This window comes from Eschrichtius robustus, chromosome 1, assembly GCF_028021215.1.
Source record: "Eschrichtius robustus isolate mEscRob2 chromosome 1, mEscRob2.pri, whole genome shotgun sequence".
In the NCBI taxonomy this organism is placed as follows: Eukaryota; Metazoa; Chordata; class Mammalia; order Artiodactyla; family Eschrichtiidae; genus Eschrichtius; species Eschrichtius robustus.
Genome location: NC_090824.1, coordinates 31,054,949 through 31,079,301, shown reverse-complemented (window position 1 = coordinate 31,079,301; position 24,353 = coordinate 31,054,949). Strand labels below are relative to the sequence as shown.

General features: G+C 46.3%; 1 protein-coding gene across 2 annotated transcripts in view; it reads left to right on the top strand.

Annotated features, from left to right (window-relative positions):
- Window positions 1-729: 729 nt before the first annotated feature.
- SIPA1L1 (signal induced proliferation associated 1 like 1) overlaps window positions 730-24,353 on the top strand; it is a 502,626-nt gene continuing 479,002 nt past the window's right edge. The window contains exons 1-2 of one of the 2 annotated variants that reach the window (XM_068543380.1): window positions 730-818; window positions 18,786-19,062. The gene's annotated coding sequence lies outside the window, so the exon portion shown is untranslated. The remainder of the gene's footprint in view (window positions 819-18,785; window positions 19,063-24,353) is intronic. The other variant, XM_068543408.1, reaches the window with a different exon arrangement.

Here is a 24,353-nt window from a genome sequence, read left to right as displayed (position 1 = left end):
CCCCACCCTGTGACATCTGCTCTCCCTCCCCCGGCTGCCACCCCCATCCTCAGCTCTCAGTAACTTGGCTTTCACCCCAGGGACTCTGTGGAAGTTCTTTTGATTACCAGAGCTCTTTGAAACGGCCCAAACGCTTCCTCCTTCGGTCCAACCTGTCTTACCCTGTAGAGCTTTTCCCCCAAAGGATGCAAGTACTCAGGCACCAACAGCATCGACCTCGACCAGGAGCAGGTTGGAAATGCAGAATTCCAGGCCCAGCCCCACGGAAGCAATCTGCCCCTTAGCAAGAGGCCTGGGTTTGAGAAGGACAGTTTTATCTGCCCATGTTGAGGGGGACAGCTCTTTCCTCCACTTTGCCAAATAAAGGAGTGAGGGCTGCTGTCCTTTTATAGGACTTCGTCCCCCAGGGCTCAGTGACTGTCGAGCAATGGGCAGAGTTAAAGTCAAAACCCTGGGTTTTCCCTCTCTGGTCAGCTTTTGCATCCCCAAGCTGCAGAGAGTAGAGCCTGGGTCTCTCTGTGCCTAAAAGATTTGGTAGAATAAGTGCTGCCGTCCAAGGGAGAGAAAGTGAAGCCTAGAGTACCGAGTGCTAGTGCTGTTGCTGGATACTCAGCGGACACTGAATCAGGGCGCTGTGCCTTTAAGAAAGATGAAAGCACATCTCGGGGGTGGAGCCTGGCCCAATTACCCAGGTCCTGGGAAGTTGCTAGGGCCTGCCTTTGTTGAGACCAGGCCTTGGCGGTTCTGGTTTGCAGTTCTGGCAGCCCTGGCCCTGCGTCCCCACTTCCCTGCTGCCACACGACTGAGCTTTGGCACCGGTGAGCATCCCTCCCACCCACCCGCCCACGAGCTCTCTGTGCCGCCGTCTTTCCAAGCCGAGTGTTGACAGCTATCATTTTCAAACTCCTCTTCAGGCCTTTCTTCTTCCTTTCAAGTTCAGGCTCTTCTGTGGTTAAAATCATCTTCTCTACATTTTCCCTTTCCTACCTGTCAGCCTGTGCTGGGGGGAAGAGCAGCCAAAAGTAAGGAAGAAGGCTGATTTTCTAAGCTGAACTTAAGAAGGTGAAGGTGAGGCCACCCAGTCTGCTGGCTGAGCAGGTGTTTTGAATCCTGTGTGTGTGTGTGTGTGTGTGTGTGTGTGTCCGTGTGTGTCCTCTGAGCTGGAATCAATGACTCTCTGGAGAGAGGCTCCGGGTGTCCCATGCCTCCAACCCTTACCTGGTATTCCAGGTACACACAGTAGGTACTCAACAATAATGGGCAAAGATTAAGAAATGCAGAGTAATGGCAGGAGAACTGGTCTGGGAAATTAAGACACTTGGATTCTATCTCCAGTTCCACCTGTAGCTTTTTCACAGCTCCTTAACCTCCCCAGGCGTGCACTTTCTATAAAAGAGGCCAATAATTCCATCCTCACCTCCGCTGGCTACTGTGAGACCAATTAGAGGACTGAGGAGATATTTTCTTCCAAGGACCAGAGAACAGAACCAGGTGGGTGGAAGTCACAAGGGGGCAGATTTTAGGTCAAAATCAAGAAGAAATTTCCATTAACCAAAGTCCCTTCTGTAGGCCACCTAATCAAGCAGAGAGCCTTCTGTTCTGGGAACTACTCAAGACAGGCAGGTGGATCAGCTGACTGAAGTCCTGCATGAGGGGGGCTGAACCCTGGGCTGTAAGGTCCCTTTGAAATGCGAGCGGCTACATTTTGGTGGATATCAAAGGGCTTTGGGAAGAATCTACGTGAGGCTGTAAGTATGTTGGCCGTTCTGCGCATTTCCCAGAAGCCAGGCCAGGTTCAGGGACGGGAGATGGGCCCCAAAAGCCAGGGGAGAGCCAACTGACCACCTGGGTTCTGGCGTCACAGAGTGACCTTGCCACTGCCGGCAGCACCTGGAGTCCAGAGCTTCTGCGTGTGGCAAGCGCACCGACAGAGAGCACAGGCACTTTCTGCTCGGGTCCCCGCAGTGGGCTGACTCTAGTGGGAACCGGCTCTCGGGACCCGTAGAGCCCAGGCTCCTCTGGCTGGGCCGCATGCTCCCAAGGGAGGAGGCCGATGGTGAGACTGGCCCCTCAAGGAGATGCAAGTGCTCAGACAGGGAGGCCAGGTGTCCTCCACCGTGAAATCAGGCCCTGCAAAACTGGTACAAGCGGGGCCTCCCCGGGAGACAAGCCCACCCTTCTTTCCTGGTGGTTCTTAGCTATAAACTCTGATCAAAGGAAATGTTATTTTTCACATCTTTCAAAGACTATCCCTCGGCTCCAAGACTGAGAATCAGACCCTCTCCTTCCACTCCCTAAAGGTCCTTTTGGGAGGATTCTCTCCCATTCCACAAGAATTGACTCAGGGTGGCTGGACAGACAGCTCCTGCCCTCAGCGCCCCTGCAGGAGCCTGTCCTCTCCTCCCCACCGTACACTTCTCCCCACCGTACACACCCTCCGGTCTCTGCTGCCCACCCTCCATGCAAGGGAGATTTTCTTCTGTAACTTGGGGAAGATAAAATATTTTTGGTAGGGGAAAGGCCAGAGGAGATAAAGGGGTTATTTGTCATCCCTCCTTTTGGCTGGTCCTGTGAGCTGGTGTATCGCCCAATTTGGCAGTGGGGGATGGGTAGGGAGGACAAAGTTGGAGCTGAAGGAGACCGTTGAGGAAACCTTGAACACAAGTACAGCTGCTCTGGGGCTCAAGAGAAGATGCGCAGCTGGGGGTCAGGGGGCCCTCCCCTACTCCCCTGCTTGAAGCCCAGCCCACTCTGGCGCCCCCCGGAACTATATGTGTTGGGAACATCTGAGACAGCCCCAGGTGTTGATGTGCCCATGGTGGACGCCAGCCAGCGGGGGGAACTGAGCAGGGGAGGAAGCAGAGATGCCAGGCAGCACTGAGAGAAATTTGGACCCCTTGGGTGGTAAGAGAGGAGAGAGAAAAAGTGCTGCTCTGAGAAGAAGCTTTGCAGTTAGGGAAGGAGAGTAACCAGAGTGGAACACATGTTTGGTTTAGCTGTTTTTATGTAGGAGAGACAGAAACGTGATTATAGACTGAGGAGGAGGAGGTCACAGAAAAGCCGAAGTTGAACCATTAGGAGGAAGATAATTAATGGATCAAAGACACAGTGAGGGCGGGGAAGGGATCCTGAAGGCAGAAGGGATTTTCCTTAAACAGGACAGGGGAGGAGGAAGGCAGGAAGGAGGTAGAGACCCACCAGGTAGCCTTCACCCCACCCCTGAAATGGAAGGGGGAGGTCCCTCACAGCACCCGCTGCAGGCGAGGGGCTCGAGGAAGCGCAAGGCCTGAAGTGGCTGCAGTGGGGCTGGGGAGATACTGCACAGGACCTGGGGACCTCAGGGCTTGAAGATGTGCCGAAGCCACCACAACCAGCTGTGAGCCTCGGCTGGGAATCCATAGAGGGGACAACTAGGGAAATGGCCCAAGAGTCACCAGGAGGGACTGCTGAGTGTAGACATTCACCCCTCCCCCCCGCCCCACCCAGGGAGGGCTGGCCTGAAAACCCCAGGGGCCCACTTCTGGCTCTGTTCCCATGATGCCATAATGATGGGATATTGGGCGAACCTGGAAACTCTCGGGGTTTCCTCTGTCTGATTGGTGGAGGCAGTGGAAACTCATCGCCTGGCTTAGGAGTTGATGCAGGTGGGGAAAGCTGGCTAAAAGCTCACTGTAGCTCTTGGGAAGAGCAGAGTACGTTATCAGTGGCACCACCCACTGCCCCGGAGAGCAGATATTGAAGGCAAAGCAAATCCCGCAAGACCCATCGAATTATTTCCTTGGGATGCAGTGTCTAGTGGCAAATGATGAAAGATTGGTGCTCAGGATATCGGGAGCCCAGCCTGACTGCCTCAGAAAACTGCGGGACTTTGCTTAGGTCATTGGCCTCCGTTTCCTTGTCTTCTTGGGGGTGTATTTGTGGTCACATCATCTGGTGAGGGAGCAACTTCATAGGAGTTGGGTCTTACCAAATCTGAGAGCAGAAAGAGAGTCAAGAGTCAGTCAGGTTCGCATCTCTTCTCCCCCCCCCCACCCCCCCGAATGGGCACAGACATCCCACAGATTTCAGAGCAGGATCTGCGTGAACTGGTCCATCCAGTACCCAAGGGCTCTCTTTCCCACCCCCCCCACCACTCCCCACCTGCTGCCGTCATCAGACACAGGCACCCGGGGTGGGGAGCCCACCCCTTGTCACATGCTCTAGTCGCTGCACCAGCTTCTTTGCTGCTGACCCCGACCTGGCTCTCCAGCCAGCTCTGTGACCCGCACAGCTCGGGCTGCGCTCACCAATTTGGCGTCTGAACCCAGAACACCACCAGAGCAGCCCCAGCTCCCTGGCGGCAGGTGGCTTGTTCTCTGCCCCTACAGGGATTTGAGATTGATTTAGCCTGTTTCCGTGGCAGCGCTGGTTGCAATGGCAGCATCTGCCTCCCCACGAGGCTGGGTGAGTCACGGCCACCCACGCTAACCCGTGGCACAGCACCATCCTGCCGGGAGCATGGATAAATCAGCAGGAGGTTGCCGGAGTGCTATGCAGTGCCTGGTGGCTTCCTGCCCTGGGTCTCAGGCCCAGTACAAATAGTGCACTGGGCATAGGGCCATGGACTGGGCTTACCCACCCAGAAAACTGGCAGTCTCTGCCCACGAGAGCTGTTAGATCAGCCTTGACTGAATTCAGAGTGGTTTTATCTTGGCTCTTGCCAGTAGCTGCAAGGCCTTATGGGAGAGAAATGCAGGTTTTCAGACTCCAAATCTAGTGCTCTTTTTCACTACCCAATGATCAGCTCTCAAACTTGTCTTTCTCTGGCTACCTCAGCACCCAGGTTCCTTCTGGCTCTCGTCCCAGGACCTTCCTTTGTGACACCCATTAGCCCTCCCCTCTGGACAACAGTCCTCAAATTGGATTCTCTCCCAGGCCTTCTCCTCCCTGAAACTTATCTTTTCTTCATCCTTTCCTCTCTGCTGAACTGGGTAATCTGAAAAAAAAAATAAAGAGTTCCTTCTGTATCATTAAGGCTAATAGCAGGTTATAGGGCTAATCTCAAAGGTATTGCTTTTATCCTTGACTTTGAGAGGCAGAGCATCCATCTAAGGCAATGGTTTCTCAAAATATATTCCCTGGACCAGCATCAGCATCACTGGGGAGCTTGTTAGAAATGCAAATTCTCAGGCCCCACCCCAGAGCACTGCATTGCAAACTCTGGGAATGAGGGTTGACAGTCTGTGTTTGAACAAGCGCTCCAGGTGATTCGAATACACTCCAGAGTTTGAGAACCCCTGGTCTAAGGAAGTGGGTCTGTGGCAGTGGGGATGGAGTGTTTTGGTCCTTACCTCTGGCTGTGGTCACAGCACAGCTGCAAGTGTCTCTGTTTTGTGTGAGCCACACTGGGGGGCTTGGGTAGGCAAAGACCCCAACTGCTCCAACTCTGGGGGCCTGGAGTTTTCCTCAATTACGTCCTTCCTCCAGATTGTTTGCATCAATGGAAAGAAGCTGGTGTGCTTTTTCCTATGTGGAAAAGGCAGCATTACCTTACCTACCACAGAGAGGGCCTTGAGGGTAAAAGGAAACCCACCTATTGGAAATGAACAATCCAGCCATTGTGTCCGGGGCCTAGGGCCTACAGAACACATTTCCTAAGAGCTGAGGAATTCCAGCAGAGGGAAAAGGCACTGATAATACTTATTAATCCATGTACATTCCTCTTCCACCTCTCAGTTCTTTTTTTTTAACATTTACTGATCATCTCTGTGCTTCGTCCAATAAACGGCCCCATGACCCAACTCACAGGAAAGTGAGAGCATCAGTCAGAATAGATCAGTCTATGCCAGGGTATCAAACAACCCCACAGACTCAGTGGCTTAACATAACAAAGGCTTATTTTATAAATGCTTCTTAGCCAATGAGGGGCCGCTCTGCTCCGCTCCACAGAATCTCTCAGGGGCTCAGGGTGATAGAATCCATCATCTTATAGCTGCCTTGGTCACCGCAGCAGGAAAAGAAACAGCTGGAGGGGGTCAGGCACCGCACCCCACCCCGCCCTGCCAGCCCAAAAAGTGAATCCAGGCACTTCTGCTGGCATCACACTGGGCAGATTTAGTCACAGGGGCCAGGAGGTGTGTGCAGAAAGAAAAATGGATACAGTCAGACATTAAAAGCCGTCACCACACTGGGGAAGACCCCTCATTTAATCCTCTTTTGCGCTTTAACAAATCTTTACAGCATCGGGCATCAGGCCAGACCCTGGGAACGTGGTGACACCAGGGCTGCTGCCCTGCACAATCTGGGGAACATCACTCACACTGTGTTCTGTATGAATCTGCCCCCTGGAGTTGTGCGATGCAGGAGCTCTGCCTCTGTTTTTCTTGGTCTGTTCTGTTTTATCATGAATATCCATTTTCCCCAGCAGAAGAAACACTCTCAAAGGGCGGGGAGGGTACCTGGGTAGCTTAGCACTTATCATCTTAGAGTTTAGCACAGTGCCGGGTGGGCTCAGTCAATGCTGGTTAAGTGGATGCTTGAAAATGAATAATTCTTGACTGCGTTTCCCACCAATCCCAGCCTTATAGAGCTTATAATCGGCAGAGTCAAGAGCTATACAAACAGTTAACTGAAATATCAAGAGAAAATCTCATGCCAGAGAGAGCAAAATACATGTCACATAAAAATCTGGGCTACGTGGCTTGGAGCACAGAAAAGCACGGGGTCACTTTGACCCAGATGGGCTCAAGGAAGCTATCCTTGTTCTATCGGTGAAGCACTCATGTCCAAAGAGGTTGATGGCCCTGTCTGACACGGGGTGAGCTGCCAAGCAGTGGAAGGACCCTGTTGTATCTCTTGGTCTGGTGTTATTTTCTTCTCCCCACACTATTAACTAACAAATCGCTATATTTGCAGAGCAGTTCACAGTTTTCTGACAGCTTTCCTGTGCAGCTAAGACCTAAAATACCCCCAGGCGCCCAGCCTGAGAATTCGGTTAGCTTTTGGTGCTGCGTTCACTTCCCGTAGGGGATGTGGGATGTGTCTTTTGTTGTGAGGCTGGAACGTCTAGTTCTCCCTGCCCGGCTCTACCTCACAGCACTTTCCCCCCACCTGCCCCACTCCCCAGGTGCCCAGGACAGCCTCGCAGAGCAGGTAGCATTTCCAAAAGGCATCTGCAGAGAGGATGGGAAGGCTCCATCTCAGCAGTGATGGACAGAGAGAGGTGGAGGATGGCTACCTTCCCCCGCAGGCAGGAACGCGACCCATTATTCTGAGCTCGCGAGGGAACACAATGACATAAGCTTCCCATCTGGCTCCCCAAACATTTTTGAAACGATTCCATCTCAAGTCCATTAATTTTAGGGGGACTCCAAAGACAGGGCAAAGTTAGCGTTTATCATCTGGAATCTCCATCGTTCAGGCTTTGTCACTCTGTGTCCTTTTCTCTCTCACCTGCCTTCCTTCCCCTTCTGCAGACCTCTCCCTGACTCAGGCCCAGCTAGGGCTCCATTCGGCCTAACAAACATTTCCTGAGTGCCAACTCTGTACCAGGCCCATGCTGGGTGTTGGAGATTCAAGGACGAGTAGGACAAAGTCGGAACCTCAGGGAGCTTGCTGTCAGTGGGCTTGGCCCAATCGTGACACCTTCCTAAGATACCTGCTTTCATCCCGTTCCACCATCTACCCTCTCCCTTTCACAGAACACGTGTCCTCCTTAGAGTCTTCTGTGTGCCAAGCAGTGAGCTAAGGGTTTGCATGCATTCTTTCATTTAAGTTTTCACATCAGGCAGATTCTATTATGTCCATTTTCCAGATAAAGACATTAAAGCTTAAGAGGTTATATAAACTGTCCAAGCTCACACAGCTAGGAAAGGGCCCAGCTGGGATCTCCCAGACGGACTGCCTTCAAGACCAACATTCTTCCTTCTTCCATTGTAGCCACCTACAAACTCGGCAGTTGGCTACCTACACTCAGAACAAAAAGAAGAAAGAAATATCTAGGGCTTTAGCACTCTCTCTACCACCCCTTCCTTTTGACAGTTAGGGGTTTTTTGTTGTTGTTGTTGTTTTTAAGTCTAGTGATTCTTTCTAAGACCAGGGACTTGGAGGTCATTGTCTCAGATTCCTGGAGTTTTAAAAACTGGATGTTTTAAACATTTCTTCACCCTCTAGAGGGTAGGAGAAACCTTTTCTGACACCACCACTTGAGCATTGTGGTTTGGCCTCTGTCTCAGAAGTCATCTCCAGGAGTCCTGGAAACAGCATGGATGCTGGGCTGTCTTTTCACATCCTCGGAGAGGGAGTTTCAATGGTCCAAGAAGTGGTTCACACTGTCAGTCTACTGAAAAGCTTCATTCATGACCCTCTTTCATCCTGTGATCCCCTTTGAAGAGCAGGAGATGGCACAGACCCCCATGGAGGTTTCTGAAGGGTCCCATCAGGAAAATGGACAGCACTGGAGGGCCGTCTGTTGGTTGTCATGTGACTTGCATGTTGTGTGTAGTTTTCAAGCATTCCCACAAACTAGCCAAATATCTATGGCAGGATCCACAGTATGATTTTGTTATTCTGGTGTTTGAAGCTGTCAAGTCTTGATTTTTTTTTAAATTGGGGTATATTTGTTTTACAATGTTGTGTTAGTTTCTACTGCACAGCAGAGTGAATCAATCGTATGTATACATATATCCACTCTTTTTTGAATTTCCTTCCCATTTAGGTCACCACAGAGCACTAAGTAGTGTTCCCTGTGCTATACAGCAGGTTCTCATTAGTTATCTGTTTTATACATATTAGTGTATATATGTCAATCCCAGTCTCCCAGTTCATCCCACCCTCCATTGCCCCACTTGGTGTCCATACGTTTGTTCTCTATGTCTGTGTCTCTATTTCTGCTTTGGAAACAGGTTCATCTGTACCATTTTTCTAGATTCCACATATGTGCGTTAATATACGATATTTGTTTTTCTCTTTCTGACTTACTGCACTCTGTATAACAGCCTCTGGGTCCATCCACGTCTCTACAAATGACCCAATAGCGTTCCTTTTTATGTCTGAGTAATATTCCATTGTATATATGTACCACATCTTCTTTATCCATTCGTCTGTCAATGGGCATTTAGGTTGCTTCCATGACCTGGCTATTGTAAATAGTGCTGCAGTGAACATCGGGGTGCATGTGTCTTTTTGAATTATGGTTTTCTCAGGGCATATGCCCAATAGTGGAATTGCTGGGTCATATGGTAGTTCTATTTTTAGTTTTTTAAGGAACCTCCATACTGTTCTCCGTAGTGGCTGTATGCATTTACATTCCCACCAACAGTGAAAGAGGGTTCTCTTTTCTCCTCACCCTCTCCAGCATTTATTGTTTGTAGATTTTTTATTATTATTATTATTAATTTATTTTATTTTTGGCTGTGTTGGGTCCTTGTTGCTGCGCGTGGGCTTTTCTCTAGTTGCGGAGAGCAGGGGCTACTCTTCATTGTACTGCGTGGGCTTCTCATTGCGGTGGCTTCTCGTTGTGGAGCATGGGCTCTAGGCTTGCAGGCTTCAGTAATTGTGGCATGCAGGCTCAGTAGTTGTGGCACACGGGCTTAGTTGCTCCGCGGCATGTGGGATCTTCCCGGACCAGGGCTCGAACCCGTGTCCCCTGCATTGGCAGGCGGATTCTTAACCACTGTGCCACCAGGGAAGCCCTGTTTGTAGATTTTTTGATGATGGCCATTCTGACTGGTGTGAGGTGATACATCATTGTAGTTTTCATTTGCATTTCTCTAGCAATTAGCGATGTTGAACATCTTTTCATGTGCCCCTTGGCCATCTGTATGTCTTCTTTGGAGAAATGTCTGTTTAGGTCTTCTGCCCATTTTTTGATTGGGTTGCTTGTTTTTTTGATATCAAGCTACAAGAGCTGTTTGTATATTTTGGAGATTAATCCCTTGTCCGTTGCTTCGTTTGCAAATATTTTCTCCCATTCTGAGGGTTGTCTTTTCCTCTTGTTTATGGTTTCCTTTGCTGTGCAGAAGCTTTTAAGTTTCATTAGGTCCCATTTGTTTCCATTACTCTAGGTGGTGGGTCAAAAAAGATTTCTTTTTCGTACTCCCCCTCATCCAGCCACTCCAGCCCATTCAAATTCCCTATGCCTCTGTATGGAGAGGCAAGGAAAGCAGGAAAAATGTAAGAACTCCCTCGATGGTCTTTCGCGGCCACCTGCCCTCCCCAACACTTTTGGCGCCAAACGCCTCCAGGAACACTGACTCAGTCTCATATCGCGTCACCCCCACCAAAGCCTGCAAAGCCCTCACACTGAGCTCGGTCTTGAAAGCAGCCTTGGTTAGGTAGTGATCAAGACGCAGTTAACTGCAGCCGGAAGGGGGCAGACGTGGAGCTGAAAGTATGGCCGCTGGGGATCCAGGAAAAGGCAAGAGGTCGTGTGTTGACATAAGGAAAGTCTCTCAGCAGATAGTGAAGCTGGGGACATAGGTCCAGGTTCAGAATAAGGACCTCTGCCCCAAGAAGTCCAGTCCTAGAAAGACTGAGTTACTGGGGCAGGTTACAAAAGTGGGGACTCACATGGTGCAGGGTGAAGAACCATAATTGGTTTCAACAATCTGGGTGGGGATTTGTTTTCTCATCCTCACTCACTTTTTAGAACTGGGGCTTAATATCCGAGTCACAGAAGCAACAAGAGTAACTCAGTGCTAAGTGGCAGGATGTTGAAGTTGAGCTACTGAAATCTCTCCAGCTAAAGGCAGGCATACTGAACACATGTTTTTGTCTGTCCTGCTCCTCCCCAGCCCCACCCACCCTCTGATAGTACACGATCCACATCGTTACCTTCCCTGCACGGCTACTACAGAATCATCAGCTATTTTTTTGTGACATACCCCTCCCACTATGGCCCCAGTTGACTGGTCCAAGGGCAACATCTGACCAGGGTGACTGACCAGGGCCCTTCCCAGAGATGTTTAAACTTGGGACCCAACTCACTGAGACACCTTCTCCGTGGTGACTCTCGCCCACCCTGCCAGTGCTCAGCATGTGTCCCCTCTTTCTGACTCTCTGTTCTGACTTCCTATGACACATCTCCTGTAACGGATTCTCTATCCATTGACCAGCGCGCTCTCCAAATGGTTAACATGCCATTGGAAATCTGATGTTCCTGCTTCTTTTCCACGTATGCCTTGCTCTAAAGCCAAAAATCAAGAATGATTTAGTCATTTTCTTCATTGGGTTTCACACAGCTTCTTTCAGGGCAGTCAAAAGATTCTGACTTCATTTTGAAGCCAAAGGATTCCTTTCAACACTACAGCTCTCTGTGCAACCTCCGGAATCTTTCCTGGTATTCAGAGCTTCTGAGTGGCCCTTTTTATACCAGATACTTGAGTCAAACCTTTCCTAATTTCAGTTAAACTCCTCAAGCTGAGAGTTAGGTGAACTTAGTAAGCTGTCTTTTTAAAGAAACAGACTGATTCTGGTGTAGAATCATATTTAGTTATTTTTGTGCTATGCACTAATTTCATCTAGTAGATTATAAACTTTTGGAGGAGACTTAAGTGTTAAATACCTTTGTATCCCTTGGCTCACAACCATACACTTATTAAATATTCAATAAATACAAGTTTAATACATAAATGAATCATTCAATCACATTCCTTATGTTAAATATAAAATTAATGCTTTAAGTATCATTAATCAAATAGATAATCCCACTAGGATACATTTTAAGGTATACTGTTATATATTAGAGTGGTTTTATTTATTTATTTATTTTTTATTAAAGTATAGTTGATTTACAATGTTGTGTTAGTTTCTGGTGTACAGCAAAGTCATTCAGTTATACATACATATATACATATTCTTTTTTATATTCTTTTCCATTATGGTTTATTATAGGATATTGAATATAGTTCCCTGTGCTATACAGTAGGACCTTGTTGTTTATCTGTTTTATATATAGTAGTTTCTAACTGCTAATCCTAAACTCCTAATTTATCCCTCTCTTACCCCCTATCCCCTTTAGTAACCATAAGTTTGTTTTCTATGTCTGTGAGTCTGTTTCTATTTCATAAATAAGATCATTTTTGTCATATTTTAGATTCAACATGTAAGTGATATTATATGGTATTTGTCTTTTTCTTTCTGACTTATTTCACTTAGTATGATAATCTCTAGGTCCATCCGTGTTGCTGCAAATGGCATTATTTCATTATTTTTTTATGGCTGAGTAATATTCCTTTGTATGTGTTTCCCACATCTTCTTTATCCATTTATCTGTCAATGGACACTTAGGTTGTCTCCATGTCTTGGCTATTGTAAATAGTGCTGCTATGAACATTGGAGTGCATATATCTTTTTGAATTAGAGTTTTCTCTGGATATATGTCCAGGATTGGGATTGCTGGATCATATGGCTAACTAAACTAAAACTATTTTTAGTTTTTTGAGGAACCTCCGTACTTTTTTCCACAGTGGCTGCACCAATTTATATTCTTACCAACAATGTAGTAAAGTTCCCTTTTCTCCACACCCTCTCCAGCGTTTGTTATTTGTAGACTTTTTAATGATGGCCATTCGGACTGGTGTGAGATAGTACCTTACTATAGTTTTGATTTGCATTTTAGAGTGGTTTTATAATAGACCCCGATATTAATAAAATTGGGCTAAACTAACTGACACTTTCCTTTTGCATACGGCACACCCAACTTCTAAGAGACCAGTTTCCAAATATGTGTCCTATATAAGGAAGATCTCCTGCCTTCCCCATCAAAAACTGTTTAACCCTTTGATGGAATAGGAAAATCTCGCTGGCAGAGCAGAAATGGACGCTGTTCAAGGCAGTTGGTTGGGGCGGCCACCTTGAACTGTCAGTGAGTATTTGTTCTGTCTGCCATGGGCCAGAGCTCAGTTAGAAGGAACTTATGAGATCCCTCTCCCTGCCCCAATCCAGAAAGCAGGGGTCATGGCACCCCTGACAGATGCACAAGGAAAACCCATTAGAAGTGGGTACAGAAAGGTCCTACCAGGTGGCGGGTCTGATAGGTCATGAGTGGGGACAGAGCAACCCCGTGGAGAGAAGCAGTAGCTCCAGGGGCCCCCCAAAGCCTGGGACACAGGCTTACCCCAGCTTCCCCTTTTCTTGCTGCACCCAGACTCCCACACATGGCAGGCCAGGTCTCTGGTATGAAGTCCTCATGTGGCCCCAGATTTTCTGAGTATTGAGGGAAGGCAGTCCACTCTCAGAGGAGTACAGGTATAAGAGCACAGAAATTTCTACCACCTTGTAGCCAGGAGAGGAAATTAGAAGGCCCAGGGCAGAGCAGAAACGTGTTATAAATTTACACCTTGACTCTGCTTCTCAGCTGATGACCTGGGTGAAATGCACATACACATACAGGTGAACATATAGGATTCCGGTGGCTCAGTGGAAGCACAGAGGAGGAGAGAGAACCCCTGCTCCCATTTGCCTCTCCAGGTCCCAACTGTTCCCAAATATCCTGCATTAGAATAGGTCAGACGGCTGAGGACATCAGTTGTTCTGGCCTGCCCAGTGTCCATTCCACCCTGTTCTGACAATGGCATCCTGATTTTCCTCTGGACATCCACCCTTCCCCTCCCCTGCCCCAGTCCTTGTGACCTCATACTCCTGCTCTAGAAGTGGACACCTGCTCCCATCCTGGCCAAACAGTGGGTTCCATCCCCCTGGCCATGGTGATGATTTAGGAGAAGGGCATGAGACCCAAGCCCAACCAGTTAGCCCAGGGTAGATGGCTGGAATAGGAGAAAGAGGCACACTTTTCCCATGGGGCAAGCCCAGGGATTCGGGGTGGGGTGGGGAGGAGAGGGGTGCTGTGTGCGGTGTTGGTGCCTGAGAATAGAACCAACATGGGGAGGTCAAAGGGAGCAGCACAACCCTTATTCAACAGGTTCCCAAGCCAAGAAATTCCCTATTCTTAAGCCAGATTGAGTCAGCTCTTAATGCAACGTAGAGTCCCTTTGGTGAATACAACTGCCAATGGTCCCGTCAATTAGAAAAGGGAACAAAGGGAGGGACCATCACTGAGGTGCCAACCTGGAAGGGCTCCACTTCTGGGCCTTTTCCATTTTCTCCCCTGAGAGGGGTTCACACAGAGGCAATACTCCTTGAGAGGCCGCCTGCAAATCCCAACAACCAGAGGGCCCTTGGCTCCCTCCCCACTTCCCGCCCTCTGTGTCATTGTTGAGGGAGGGGTGGGTTTCTTGTGTGTGCACTTTACCTGCAGAACCATTTTTGGACCTTGTTTTCTGTAGACCAGAAAACTGCTGAAATTAGGAGACATTTGAAGTGGCTCTTCATCAAGCCCAGAAGAGATTTCTGCAGTTGCTATATTTAAAAGCCCAGCAGCAGGTTGTTTGGGCTTATGTCGTGCTGTTATGTAATAAACATAATGTTAAGCTTTGGAAGACTTGAACACTGGTTGGGAGGGAGGAAAACAGTTAGCCTCACAATGATGTGTGCCCTGCAGATGCTTTGTAGAGGTTGGGGAGAAGATAATATAGTTTCTGCGTTAAATAGTGTTAAAATAACAACGTGTACACAGCAGATTTGAATTACTATGTAAATTCCCAAAGGAAACAGTAGGGGAAAAAAAAGAAGAAGAAAGAAAGGAGGTTGTGTATTAATATAAGGGAAAATGTAATCAACAACCAAACAGAAGCTGGTTTTAGGAAGATAAAGGGACTCAAGAGATGTGGGCTGATCTCCTGTAGAAAGGAGATTGTATTGTTTTTCTAGGCTGTGTAACAAATTGCCATAAACTTAGTGGCTGAAAACATCATGAATTTATTATCACAGCGTTCTGTAGATCAGAGGTCCAGTCATGGTGTGGCTGGGCTCTCGGCTCACGGTTTCATGACATGAAATCAAGGTGTCAGCCAGGCTGAGGCATCATCTGAAGTATGGGGTCCTCTTCCAAGCTCACACAGCTTTAGGCAGAGTTTAGTTACTTTTGGTTGTAGGACTGAGGGTCCCCGTTACTTTTTGGCTGTTGCTGGGAATTGCTGTCAGCTCTTAGAAGCCTCCTACGTTTCCTTACCATGTGATCCCCTCCATAGGCCCTCTTACAACATAGCTCTTAGCTCCTTCAAGGCCCCAGGAAAATCCCTCTCACGTTTCCAATCTCTCTGACTTCTTCCATCTCTGACCGCTAGACCCTCTTTAAAGAGCTCACCTGTTTAAGTCAGGCTCACTCACCTCAAGGAAGGAGATTACATGAGTATGCACACTAGGGGGTGAGAATCTTGGGAGCCATCTTAGAATTCTGTCTACCTCAGTGATCAAACTTTCGTACAGAAGCAGGGATCCAAAATACATAATCTTAATACGCTACTGACAGGAGCTAAACGTTTATGTCCCACCAAAATTGATATGTTGAAGCCTTAACCCCCAATGTGATGATGTTCAGAGGGGAAGCCTTTGGGAGGTGATTAGGTTTATTTGAGGTCATGAGGGTGGGGGTCTCACAATGGGATTGGTGTCCTTATAAGAAGAGGAAGATAGACCAACGCCCTCTGTCTCTGCCATGTGAGGATATAGTGAGAAGGCAGCTGTCTACAAGCCAGGACGAGGCCCTCACTGGGACCTGAACTAGCTGGCACCTTCATCTTGACTTCCAGCCTCCAGGACTGTGAGAAACAGACGTTAGTCTGTGGTATTTTGTTATAGCAGCCCAAGCTGACTAAGATGACTACAACACCAAAGGTCCCATTCATCTACTTTCACATGAGCCTTCTGGAAAACAGGGTGTTCAAAGGCTGTGAAAACATTCAGTATCTAGAGTTTTCCAATGACTGTCCTTCTTCTCTACCTCATTTGTTTGTGCCTTTATTCATTCAATGACTGAGCTCCTATTCTCCCCTTGGCACTGTGCTTGACCCCAGGACCATGTCTAGAGTGAGATTAGTGAGACACCTGGGGACAGGTAAGATGTAAAGGGTGCCCATTTGCGCAACCCTGAGAATGACAGCCCCCCTGAGATTTTGCACACTAGCTTCAGAATGGCACAAAATTTCTCTTAAAAAGCATAGTTGAGTACAACTAAAAACTGACCCCTTCTGACCTGTGATGAGTCCATAAATAAAGGTGTAGAGTCATTTATAACACTATTAAGATAAAATCTGACCCTAGTATAAACTCGGTGCTCCGTTTCATTGAATCATAACTCTGATGAAACCTCCGCCACCTGGTGCTCCACCAAAATGTTTGTGCGGTTTTCTCACATCCCGGGGAGAAGCCCATGTGTCCCAGCAGCATCCTCATTTCCTCTTCACCTCTCGCTCAAGTTTTCTCTCTTATTGGCCATTTCAGTGCCAGCTGGGTTGCCTGTTGGGAGATTTACATGAATTTCTTTCTTTCCCCTTACTTCCATCCACAATACAGAGCTGAGCCACTCATCAAAATCTGACTTGCCATCCTGTACTTTGCCCAGAATTTCTCTCATCTGATTGAGAAGCCCCTGGCTCTGTTTTGAGTGCCCTGGGGGCCTTGCCGGTCCTCGGGTGCAAAGGCAGCTGAACCCTGTGACCTCAGCCCTGAAGCAGAGCCTGGGAAAGGAGACCACCCCCAACGCCGCCTCTTGCTTGGGAGCGTTCAGGCTCTTTGGCGAACCATCCTCTACTCACTGTTCTCTGCTCCCCCGTTGGGTGGGAAAACGAGCCCCACGTGGTTACAGTCTTGGGGCTGAGAGCCCTGCCACGTCCTTGTTTAGGTTAAATTTCCTTAAGAAACCAAGCACAGCCCTGAGTTAGATTTCCTAGGGTATTTCTCTGTGCTGAGTGCTTCACCGGGAAGAAAGTTAAACAGAGTACTGAGCTGATGGCAAATACATGGGACTGATTCCCCAACCTCAGCCACGGAAGGGACTTGAGGGGTTGGACCTTGGGGGCTCTCGTGCTGCCACAACCCAGATCTGCATCTTCTAGAATTCTTTGCACAACAACAAAGGACTGTTGCTGTTGTGAGGACTTTCTTTACTCCCACCCTCATGCCCTGAGCAAGGCAGATGTTTACTTCCAGCACTAGAAGAAGGAGGGGGTGAGGGCAGAGATGGGAGGAATGCTGACCATAGCTAACCTAAGTCAGATCACCAGGCTGGCCGCCAGCCAGGCTGTGCATCGCCCTCTGCAGATAGCATAGGCAAAAAGCTGGGTCTTTGCGCCCTGCTCTCTAGCTTAAAGTTCTGATTCAAGGCTCAGTCACTCCCCCTTTGATGCTATTATTAATCACCCCTTTGCAGAGGAGGTGACTTGTTTAGACAACAAAAGGAACTTGAGATGGACCCTTACCTAGGGGTTCTCAGAACTGAAGGAGGTTCATTAATTTCTCTCCACCTCAGTTTCTTCATTCAAAAAAGTAGGCATAATTATATTTGGCATTCAGGATTTTTTTTTAATTAGAAATGATATATACCTGGCACAATGCTTGGAAACTGCTACCCCCTTAAGAAAGGGTTGCTACTGCTATTACTGTTATCCCTGCCTCAGGGTATGTGTTTTTGATCTGGGCTGTGAGTTTGAGAGCTAAGATTGCGTGCATGACTGATGGCAATGACAGTGCCTGACACAGAGGAGGTGTGCAATCAATGAGTAAGTCTGGAATTTGAGCATGGGACATCAGCCCCACCAGGAAATGAGAGTCCACATGCAATTACCTGCTCTATTTCCTGGGTTGGTAGTTCTCAAATTCTTTGTGTTCTGGACACATCTGATGGGACTGATATATTCAGACAGCTGTGAGTCAGCAGTAATTGCCACTCAATCCCTGCTATGGAAGAATGATGTCTCCCAATATCTATGAAAGCAACCACTATGGTCCCACCATGTATTTGGATGCCCTTTGTCATTGTGGTTGGGGGGTAGAATGTTTACTGCCCTGACCTCCCCAACTAACATACGCAAGAAGAATTCTCACATATCCACTTAACCACTGTATTTCTTGGCCACTGGTTTGATAAAACACACCTTTTACCTTTTCCCAGCATTTCAGGTTGTAGCCATGGTATGTTGGCCTGCAGGTCTCAGGCAGGCACTTCAATTGCCCTTGGAATTCCAGGATTTAGCTTTGCAGTCTCTATTTGTCAACAATCTCAAAGGCCCTTGACATATAGTCATTTGTAATTTTGCAAAGATGTCAATTTTTAGAAATTAGTTTATTATGGACTTCCCTGGTGGCACAGTGGTTAAGAATCCACCTGCCAATGCAGGGGACACGGGTTCAAGCCCTGCTCTGGGCCGATCCCACATGCTGTGGAGCAACTAATTCTGTGCACCACAACTACAGAGCCTGCGCTCTAGAGCCTGCGAGCCACAACTACTGAGCCCGTGTACCACAACTACTGAAGCCCACGCGCCTAGAGCACGTGCTCCACAACAAGAGAAGCCACTGCAATGAGAAGCCTGCACACTGCAATGAAGAGTAGCCCCCGCTCACCACAACTAGAGAAAGCCCGCTCACAGCAAAGAAAACCCAACGCAGCCAAAAATGAATAAATAAATAATGTTAAAATAATTAAACTATTAAAAAATTAGTTTATTATACAAGTAATATATGAGTGTGTATATATATATTGCAAAATGCTTATATAGTTGAGAAGTACACAAAGAAAACGTGTAGAAGTCTTCCTTTATTTGTATCAGAGTAGGCCACGTTATACTGCAGTAACAAACACCCCCAAAATCTCAGTGGCTTATAGCAACAAATGTTTATTTCTTGTTCACACTACATGTTTATCACGAGTTGGCTACAAGCTCTGCTTATTGCCTTTTTCACACCAGAACCAAAGCTGATGGAAAAACCTAGCCTCTATCTGGAACACTGTCAATCTGGCAGAAAGAAAAAGACAAGACAAATGAGGCCCTGACTTCTACAACTTAGCACAAAAGTGATCAACATCTCTTCTTTGGCCAAAGCAAGTCACATGGCCATTCCCAAGGTCAACAGTGTGGAGATATATCCTACAGAGAGGAGCGCAGCTGGGAAAGAAACTGGAAAGTTTGGTGAAGAAGAAGACATCTCCCACTACCTCCTCCTAGGACAACTTCCCTCCCAGAGGTAACTGCTCTCAGCACTTCAGTCCCCTTTCTTATGTATTTGCCTAAGTGTGTGTGTGTGTGTGTGTGTGTGTGTGTGTGTGTGTGTATGAATATATATATACACATAAATGTAGAATATTCACATGCTGTTCTGCAGCTTGCTCTGTTCATTTAATCTACCTCAGAGACCTTTCCATATCAGTACATATAAGCCTACCCGACTCCTTCTAACAACTGTATGGCATTTCATGCCATAATATATTTAAATTCTTGGTGTACTTTTGGATCTTTTCAAAATTTTTTTCTATTACAAATAATGTGATATTTATCCTTATGCACATGTCTGTGCACATGTGTATTTCTGAATAATAGGTTTCTAGAAATTAATTGTTAAAGTAGAGCATGTGTGCATTACCATTTCTAATAGATACCACCAATTTGCCTGGAAAAATGCCTCATCAATGTACACAGACATCAGCAATATGCCTGATTTCCCAAATCCTCAACAACTCTTAATATTATTAAACTTTTTCTTTTTGTTGATCTGATAAGTTTTTTAAATGGTTGTTCATTGTTTTAATGCATATAGTGCATTTTCTTGTTGTTGGTGAGGTCGAGTGTCGTTTGTATTTATTGGCTAATTTCACAGTTTTTTCTTTTGTGAGTTGTCTGTTTCCCTTCTTCACCCGTTCTCTAGTGGTTGTTTATTCTTTCACATTTGAATATGTAGAATTATAGTTTTTCTCAATATTAATCCTTTGTACTACTGCTTGTGAATATGAGTATCTTTCATTTACCATCAGAAACCTTCCTAAAAGCCAGACACAGAGTGGAAATATTAACCGGTAGCCCCTTTTTTGCTAATCCATCACTACCAACCAGTTTCCTAAAACAAAGAGAAAGTCAGTAAACGTAACAAATTACTTAGTATGTCAGATGTAGAAAACATTGCTTCCTGTTGACCACACAGTGACTCTGACGATTAACAGACATTTGCATGTGTGCAGCCGCACGGCCGGCCTCTCAGCACCGTCAACATCTGACTCTCATCCCTTTGTTGACATTCTGCCCTCTTCAAAACATCTGCATATGATTCTGAAATTCCTCCAGTTGTATTTGGAAAGTAACTAAAGAATTCCTGCCCCCTCCACTATAAATATATTACTTTGTTTAAAATGTTATATTGAATTTGGGAGATGTACAAATAAAGTTTTCTATATAAATCTAGGCCCTAAACATGTTACATTGGAGAGGTATGTATGCTTTATGAAATCTGAGTGTTGATAAAGAGGGATTCTACTGAGAAAAGATTGCTAGGGAGGCAGCTTGTGAGGTGTATCTCTATTTGCTTCCAGTTGGGCCATTTAGTTTTTAATTTTGTTTTTGGCTTTTTTTCCCCAACTTTATTGAGATATAATTGGCATATAACATTGTGTAGGCTTATGATGTACAATGTGATGATTCAATATGTAATATATTGAAAAATGTTCATCACAATCCATCACCTCATGAAAATATCTTATGTGTGTACGTGTGTGGTAAGAACATTTAAGATCTACTCTCTTAGCAGCTTTCAAGTGTACAATACAGTATTGTTACCTATAGTCACCATGCTGTACATGAGGTCCACAGAACTTATTCATCTTGTAACTGGAGTTTGTACCCTTTGATCAACATCTCCCCACATCCACATTTGTCCCTGGCAATCACCATCCCACTGTTTCTATGAGTTTGGCTTTTTAAGATCCTACATATAAGTGAGATCATCCAGTATTTGTCTTTCTCTGTCTGACTTATTTCACTTAGCATAATGTCCTCAAGGTCCACCCATGTTTTCGATTTCCTTCTTTTTTTATGGCTGAAGAATATATATATACCATATTTTCTTTATGCATTCATCCCTCAAACAAACTTAGGTTATTTCCAAGTCTTAGCTCTTGTGAGTAATGCTGCAGTGACTATGGGAGTGTGGATATCTCTTGGAGATAGTAATTTCATTTCACTTAAATACATACCCAGAAGTGGAATTGCTGGATTATAGGATAGTTCTAGTTTTAATGTTTTGGGGAAACTTCATACTCTTTTCCACTGTGGCTGTGCCATTGTTTTTCATTTTGTTCATGGCATTTTTTTAGTCACACAGTTCGCCATTTTCATGTAATCAAATCTCAGTTATTTTTATTTAATATTTCTGGATTTGAAGTCTTGCTTTAAGAAGGCTTTTCCTAACTCAGGATTTCTTTTTGAAATTATCCTATGTATACAGATATTTTAAAGTTGTTAGTTTTTTTTGTTTGTTTGTTTAGCTCTTTAATCATAAGGAATTAATTATTGGATAAGATGTGAGGTGGGGTAGAGAAGGCTAGGCTACCTTTTCTCTGCCCTGAAGCAGGTAGCATATCAACCCAATACCATTTATTGGATATTTCCTTCTTTCTCCAACTGGTTTGAAATGTACCATGAATTAAATTCTCAGCATTAAAAAAAGGTATTCTGTATCTTAAGGCATCAGATTTTATGGTGGAGCTGGTGTACAGGTGTGCAAATCTCAGGGAGCATGAGGTTAATTACAGCATCCGTGGATCAACACAGGCATTCCCTGCACATTGTAATTATTCTCACAAACGTAAAAACTTTCTTATGTGTGACACGCGATTCTGATAGCCAGACAGCTGCTAATGATGCATGTCAAGGTGTTACCGACTTGGGTCCTTGGACTGTTTAATCAATAGAAATTGATAACAGGCCAGACTAGGAATTCAGGCAAGGCTTTACTGGGAGTGAAAACAAGTAACAGGTTCCCTTGCTTGGTCTCCGAGGAGGGCGGGCTGGTTCCTTAAATGGGGTGAGTGTAGGGGTGGAACTGTGGGTCAGGCAGGAGGGGTGGCTTAAGTGATCTGCCCGCCCCCTTGGTGGTGCTGTGTGCAGGGATCATGTGCAGTGCCCTGCTTTTGCTCCCCACACCTAAGAAATGGCAGTTGGTTTGTGGCTTTTTTGTATCTTATTGCTCATAATTTGTCCCAACTGCACATGCATGCAGTTATTTTTAGTCCCTTATAGTTTCTTTGTATTCTGTTGCTGGAGGAGACATTAGTCCAGGTACAAGCACTCCGGTAAAGGGTCCCAGGTGCCAGGTCCCAGCCTATCTCAAAGGGATCTAAGAAAGTGAAAGACCATTACAAGTAACTAGAGTCCTGTAGTAATAGAATTATTAAAGTTTTTAAGGGGTTGTTTTAATTTCTCGGTTATCCTTTAATATGTTTTATGCAGGGCCTGTTTTGGTTTGATGGTGTTCAAGAATTCAAGGATTCAATAGTTCTGGGCTGAGTCCCTGGAAACATTCAGGTTCTACTGTGCCATGAGCTTTCCTGGTTCTGGAGATTCTCCTGCAACTGGTACCACCTTGGGGGCAGGAGCGGGTGAGACTTTTCCAAGTGTTTCCGTCCCCCACGTTGTGTGAGAGAGAAGGCTGCCGTCTGTGTGTCCATTTCTCACCACCAATGGCTCCTCATCCCATGGCAATCTGAGTGGCCCTTCTCCACACCTCAGAAATACCTCATGCTGGTCTAGTCAGAGGAGTTTAAAGGTGCTGGTGGGGGGGGGCGGGTAGAGGAGTGCAGGTAGTATTCAGAGGATGGTTGACATCATACGGCAGATGCTTTGAGCCTACTGTGTCCCAGGGTGTGGACTTAGATAATTAGCAGATGAGTTGACAGTTGCCTAAAGAAAGAGAACAGAGTGCGGTAGGAAAGGGCAGTGGGTCAGAGGTCCGCCTCCTCTCCCCCCACCACATGCCCCACTGGCTCCTTTGTGTCCCAAGACAAACAGTTTCATCTACACCCTGATGGAAGATTAGATGATAACTTAAAACAACAGGGGCTTCCTGGGTTGAGGAGACAACACTGAAAGCTTCGTGAAGAATTTGGAGAATGCCACAGCAGGTAAAGGAGTTGCTGGCTGCCAATCTGGGCCAGGGATCTCCTGGCCCTGGGCTTCCCCCCAGCCAGCCAGAAGGTGTCTTCTCATGTCTTTAGAGGGCTTCACCCCTGGAGCCCAAGCCCACTGTGCCCCAGCCAGGGTTTCTCAAACTCTTCCTACTCAGCCACCCCTTGAGGCTGGAAGACTCAACACAGAACCCAGGAGAGGATGAGGCATAGCCAGTCCCACTCCAGGCAAATGCGATTTCTCTGCCGTCTCCACCTTTATCTCTAACACTGAAGCAAGTTTGTGTTCTACATCATGTATCTATGCTCGTTTTGATATAAAAGTTGTGTTTGCAATTTCATGCCTAACCTCCCCTCTCCCCTTTCCATCAGGTCCCAGTATAAAATCCAGTGCTGCTCTGTATTTCATGGGGTTCATTACAGTTGTAATTATGTTTGCCCATCATGTATTTGCTGTCTTTCCCACTAGAGTGTAAGCTCCAGGAGGGTAGTGGCCATACCTGTCTGGCTCAGTGCATTCTCAGTGGCTGGCCAGTGCCTGTCTGTGGCCTTTAGCCTTGGTAGTTAGAGCCTTCTTACAATTAGGCACCTGTAGGTCAAGAGTCTGTTCTTCCTTTCACCAGAAGAAAGGCCTGGTAACTCACAAAGGGGCTATTGTTCTCAAAGGGTCCAGGTGAGAGGAGCCATGCGTCATTGCTGGGTCCCAGCCCTATCACAATTCCTGGCCCCCTCCCAGTGAACGTGAGACAATGACATCGTCTCAGAATATATACAAAGAACAGCCTTTCTGTAAATCTCTTTATGGAGAATTACTTTAAGCTCATTCCTACTCTATTAGATGCATAATATCATAAGTCAGAGTTTCCCAGATTTAGTTCAAGGGCATAGATGATTTGGTTAGGTATAAGATTTTTAGAAATTTTCTTGTCCAAGAAGAATTTGAAGCATGTCTTGCTGATGGTAGGAAATCAACTCAATTTGGGAGAGGAACTGATTTTTCAAATAAGTAATTATAAGTCATACCAACCTCCCTCACCCATGGGTCTAGTTCTCCCATCTCTTACATGGATTTTCTGTGACAACCGTTACCATTATCATTCTTGATGTCCACAGAGCACTATTCAAAAGATTTATTGGTTAAAAAATGCAAATTCCATAAAACAGAAAAGTGCTGGCTCCAAGTTTCATGTAAAGGTGTGCTTAAACAAATGAGCCCATATTTGAAGACAATGCTAAAGAAAAGTAGTAAGAAATCTGAATTGTGGGATAGTTATTTTTACCATAATTCCTTACATTTATTGAATATATATTGTGCCAGATACTAAACTGAGTTCTTTGCATGAATTGGCTTGTTTAATTCTCACAG